Raw genomic sequence first — 6,000 nt, 5'->3', positions numbered from 1 at the left:
GAGCGTAGGCTACGGGGATTGGCCAGTTCTGGGTCATATGAATGGGGAAGGGCCGAGTGAGCCTCCTGTGGAATGGGTTCCCTACGGAAAAGAAGGTTCTGTTTCAGAAAGAGGTACTGGAGAGATTTAAGTGAGAAATGCCCCTGACCCTTGAAATTGCCCGTTGGCCAGAAAGACCAACGATAAGGCTAAAAAACGATCAGTTTTCTGCGAAAGTACTCAGTGAAATTTTTGAAAAAATAAAAACAGAAACCATAGTTACATAGACTAACATGTTGTTTCAACATAGTGGCATCAATTACTGCCAGGGATGAGGAGGGCTGGCGGGGGAGACACAGACTGAGAGGCCTACCAGCATTATCAGCTGTTAACAGGGGGATGTCTGCCTGCAAGAGAGACTGGAACATGGCCGGGTGAGGTAACTCGTTACGGCTCTAACCAGGTCCCACCAGGCCACGGAAATGGAGCAGGGTGGGGCACAGAGGAAGTTCTGTGGCAGCAGTGATGGTGAGCCCACATGTCCCGGTGCTAAGGACAACCCTGTCTAAATCCACTTAGGTTCACCTCACAGTGTGTGTCTGGACTTTTTTTTTTTTTTTTTAACTTATTGGTTTTATACTAGACTCTTCTGGCTTTATGAAAAATACCCCATAACTCAGGTTTAATTTCCCCGGGGAAGACAAATTTGAAATAACCATCAGATCCTTTTTTCACCTCTTTTTTGCTACCCTAAGCAAACTGGGAACTATTTCCCCCTGAGGGACGATAGTTCGGTCATTCACAGAATAATCATTTTAATGCTCTCTGCCTCTTTTTTTTAATTCTTTTTTTTAAAACTGTCCAACAGTGTTTGCATACAGCTCTCCTCATTCTATGTCTACATTTTTTTAATGAGTAAAAGAGATGACATGTCCATGTTTAGGGTTACGGTGAGGAGTAGATGCAAATGAAATGACTCACTGATGAAATTAGCAGGCACTTGTACAGTGCTTGACAATTTCTTTTACAATCTCATTTTACCATCACTCAACCACAAGAGGCATTATCCCCATTTTATAGATGAGGAAACTGAGGCCCAGTGAGGTGAATTCGCTCAGTAAGGTGCTACACATAGACCTGAACCCAAATAATAACAGCTGACGTTTCCCATTCTAAACACTTTGCATGCAGTGTCTCATCTAATCCTCTCAAAAAGTTTGTCAGGTAGGTTATGTTTATCATCCCCATTTCCAGATAGAGAAATGGAGGCTTAGAAGGTTAAATACACTGGTAAAGATTCAAACCCAGATCTATCTGACTGCAAAGCTGCATCTAAACGCAGAACTTGCCCCAGGCCTCACTTGGCTGTGAAAGTGCCAGATCAGGTGGGAAGATGAGAAGTGAGGGCTGGACCTTGGGCCACTGAGTGCAAAGGCCTTCGCCTGCCAAGCCAGCTCTGTGGATGAACTATTTCCAGATCTTGGGCATGCAGAAGTGCTGAGGCAACCTGGACAGAAGCCCACATGCTGAGAAGAAGGTGCCCAAATGACAAAATACCAGAATGAACGGCTGTCTGCTGGCCTCACCCACTGAAAACTTGGGAACCCCTATGACCACAAAGATGCTGTCGACAGAAAGAAATGTCTGGTAAGCAGAGACGTCCCAGCAGGTCCCACTGCAGCCAACAATGGTGGTGCGTGCCCATTCTCCCACACGGGGTGTGGACCAACGCAGATATGGGGGCAGGCAGCTGGCACACAGCTGATTCCCTCCCCAGAAGCAAAGGGCCACGCTGGCATCTCTCACCAGCTCTAAGCACCCTCCTTCAACCTCCTCTAAAAGACAAAGTGCTCACTTTTACATGTTAATCAACACCTTGACCATGGATGAGAAAGAAAAAAAAAAAAACTCCATTAATTAAAACCTCAAAAGATGCCAAAGGTAATAGCCTGCAGATGTTTTCTTGCTATGCTTATTCTATCGGGAGACCAGACACCAGCGACCGGTACAAGAGTCAAAGGTGCTATGATTAGGCCTGAGAGCATGGAGCTGGGATAAGTGGAATAAGGAAGATTTTTAATTTTCCTGAAATCCCAAGCTTTGAAGGAAATTAAATAATTAATGAGAAGTAAGGCTTTCCCTGCCTTCCCGAGAGAGGTTAATTTCCAAGTATCTTCCCTGTGCAATAGTGTCTTTTAAATGCCAGGAGAACAAAAGAAAAGAAAATCTCCAGTCATTCAACAAATACCTACCATGTGCCAAGTGCAGAGGGCGCCAAAAAAATGTATACACATTTGAAGAAAGGAAAAAACTATATTAAAATTGTAATATTCAACATCTATTGATAACAGAAGATGAATACAAGTCATATTTGACTTCTGCAATTACAAGAGGTGCTCAGAGTGGTTACCATCAGTGTCCAGACACTTCTGATTATGGCGAATTACTGCTTGAGCAACATTGACCAAAGTGTCCACTTGTATACATTTTTTGGCACCCCCAGTATTTTGGAAGGTGCTGGAGACACAGCGCAGAGGTAGATACATTTCCTGCGCTCATGATGCTTACAGTCCAGAGTGAGGGACCGTGATTAACATGTGAACAGGTAAGTTGAGGTACTGTAGAAAAGCAAGGGGATGGATGGAGAGTGAGGGGTGGGTGAGGGCTACCTTAGACTGTGTGGTCACCTGAGGCAGTGCCTCTTGAACAGATACCCGAATAACAAAGCCAGGCCAAGAACTAGACCCAGGGTATTTCAGGCAGAGGACACTGCAAGTGCAAAGGCCCAGAGGCCAGACCAGAGCTGACATGTTCAAGAACAAACAGGAAACTTGTATGGTGGGATCCATTAATGTGGGAGAACGGAGGACGAAGAGGTGGAAGAGGTAGGCAGGACAAATGATCTAGAACCTACTAAGAACATGGTAAGATGTTTGGATCTTATTCTAAGTGTTTGGGAAGATTTGGGAGTGTTTTAGCAACGGGTCATACTATCTGACTTCAATTTCTGAAAATTAGCCCTGGCTGCTGTATGGAGAATGGTTCTGGGGATGGGTAGCAGGGAGGAGAAGGGACAGAAATATTCAGTAGGACCAAGAGACCATATTAGATACTATTGCCTCTGATGTAGCCCAATGACATTTTTGATTGACCTTCCTACATAAGGACAGCAGTCAGTATTTTCAGAATGGATTTCTCTATTATTTGGCAGAGTTCTATCATTTTAGACTTTTTAGGGTCTTGAGGCAGTATTTTTATTAGCTGATCTACCCTTTTATCCTTCTAGGGGCTCAGAAGTGGACCTGAAACAAGGAGAAATAACTGTAAAGAATTAAGAATGTCAGCAGACCAGGCTGACCAATGAAATACTTTTGTCACCCCCCAAGGCACATATCGGCTGCATAATTGTGCCCTTGAAGCACTGAAGACACGTCTGCTCTGTAACGCCCTAAAATGTGGCTGCCACGCCAAGGGGATGTCCTTCGGGAATGGTGAGCATGTGGGCAGGGTATTGTCAGCCCTGGGATGTGGGGACTATAGGGAAGAAAGGCTAAAAACAAATCTGTGTCTCCATTTTTTGCCCCAACTGTTCCCTTTCTCATTGAGGAACTACTATGGTCTGAATGTTTGTATCCCCCTCAAATTCATTTGTTAAAATCCTACCCCTCAAAGTGATGGCATGAGGTGGTGGGGTTTTTGGGAGGTGCTTAAGTCATGAAGGTGGAGCCTTCACGACTGGCATCGGTACCTTTAGAAAAGGGCTCCAGAGAGATTCCTTTTCTACCATGTGAGGACACAGTGAGAAGGCACCAGCTGTAAACCAGAAAGAGGGCTCACACCCGACTATCCTGGCACCATACTCTTGGACTTCCCAGCTTCCAGAACTGAGAGAAATAAATGTTTGTTGTTTATAAACTACCCAGTAGTCTGTAGTATTTTGTTCTAGTAGCTTGAATTGACTAAGATAGGAATTGAGGCTGTTTTTCAGATGTTAGACTAGGATCTCACTGAGCCTTGACTTGGTCTTGTTCATAATGGGAAGTAAATCTAGATTCACTTCTAGCCGGGAGGAAGCAGGCAGAAATTCCAAGTTGTAGGTCCCTGGCCTGGGCGTATGGACTAGAACGGGAACCATAAATCTCCATCACTTCTCTTGGCAGATAGAAAATTGGAATTTTGGAGGAAAGTTTCACATCAGGCACACAGACTCAATAAATAGTCCCACTCCTTGCTGAGCTCCCGAATGCTCTGTGTTCCACCGGCCAGGCTGCAAAGGACGCTCAACACTGAACCTCTGGACCATGTGTCCCATGGAGCCATGTGGAGCACCAAGGACAACTTCGTGCCAGGATGGTGACAAGAGGCTCTCGGGGGAAAGTCATTCCAGAGAGAAGGAAAACTCAGCATGAGGACCCAGAGGCAAGCCAAGGCAGGCTGCATTTAGCACCTGGTAAACAGATCAGGGCTGCTGGAATGGAGCACTGGGAGAAATGGGATAAGAGGAAGAAAGCAAAGCTGACAGAGTTGCTCAGGGTCAAATTGTGGTGACTTTCGGGACAGGCTCACCTTGTTGCCAGGAAGGAAAATTCATTTCTGCTCTTCTGAGTTAATGGCTTTATGGGAAACAATGGGGCTCCATGGGTAAGGAAGATAGGAATCTGTGGAGAGAATGGAAGCCATGGAGTAGCTGGACTTTCAGGAGACACTGGAATTGGAAGATTGGTCAGGATTCTACAATGGCCCCCCAGCACACACACAGTAACATCCTAAGTCCTTCGTGGCCTGTGAGATGCTTTTGCCCCTGCTACCTCTCTACTTAATTTCCACTTATTCTCTCCTCCGCTTACTCCTGTCAGGCCACATCGAATGCTGTTCCTTGAAGAGCAAGAACGTTGTGGGGTCAGCACTTTTGCACTGTATCTGTGAGCTTGGCTTATTTTTTAAATCTGTTTATTATAAACTCCTCCCCCCCAACTAGAATGTAAGTTCCATGAGGCTAAGGACTTTGTTTAATGCTGAGACTAGCACCTGAAATATAGTGGGTGCTCAAGAAAAATGGTAGAAAACAACGCATGAATAAATGAGTCCCCAGAAGTCCTAGGCCTTAAGATATCTTGTTATTTCACAGCAGTAGAGATGTGGATCTTCATTTCAATTCTCCTCCATCATTCTCTGTTTCCTGTTATTCCCAGGCAGTTCTTTCCCCATCTACTCGCCGAGCTTTTCTCTCTCAGCTTCACTGACTCATCGCCATGGTTTACTCACAACTCCCTGCTTACTCATTGCCTCACCCTGTGCATCTGCCCAACTTCTGCTCCCCGTGCCAACCTCCCGACTCTCCCTGACTTTCCAGCAGAGATTCCAGAGGCAGAGACTCTTCCTGGGTCAGCCCATTCCCCATTGAGGCAGAGTTTGGACCTTTGCCTTTGTGCTGGGTCAGACGTCCATGCTGATCCCATCGGCGATGGCATGGGCACAGAGCGTGGCAATCTAGATGTAGAGATCTGTTCTTTCACTCAGCAGAGGCACACAGATGCAGCAAATGGCCTTCAAAGTCCTGCTGACTGAAGTCTGAGGTCAAGGTTGAGTTAATTCATACTTTAGGGAGACACGGAAGCTTCTGAGAAGAGTAGTGGTTGATTAGCTCTGTTTTCAGAAGACCACTTGGTCACCCCATGAATGAGACAGGTGATGATGGAAGAAGATGGCATGTGCAAGACAAGTTGGGAAGCAAGGCAGGGAGAGCTGAGGAAGCCTCCAACCGAGCCAGTGGCAGGAGCATGAAGAGGAGGAAGTAGGAGCAAGTGGGCCTTGTCCCTGAGATTTCTACCAGGGACCTGAGGCTGGAAATGCAGCAAAAAGGCTGGGCCTAGACCCCTAGCTGGAAGCCATACAGATGCTAGTTTAAACTGTGGGATACATAGTAGTATGGCAAGAGATAAGCCAAGACAGACATCTGGGGAACTCGCTTAGATGTAAAGAACATATCGAAGGAACAAAACTTGACAAATGTTCTAAATT

Source organism: Rhinolophus hipposideros, assembly GCF_964194185.1.
Source record: "Rhinolophus hipposideros genome assembly, chromosome: 1".
NCBI lineage: Eukaryota > Metazoa > Chordata > Mammalia > Chiroptera > Rhinolophidae > Rhinolophus > Rhinolophus hipposideros.
Note: the sequence above shows the minus strand (reverse complement) of the source record.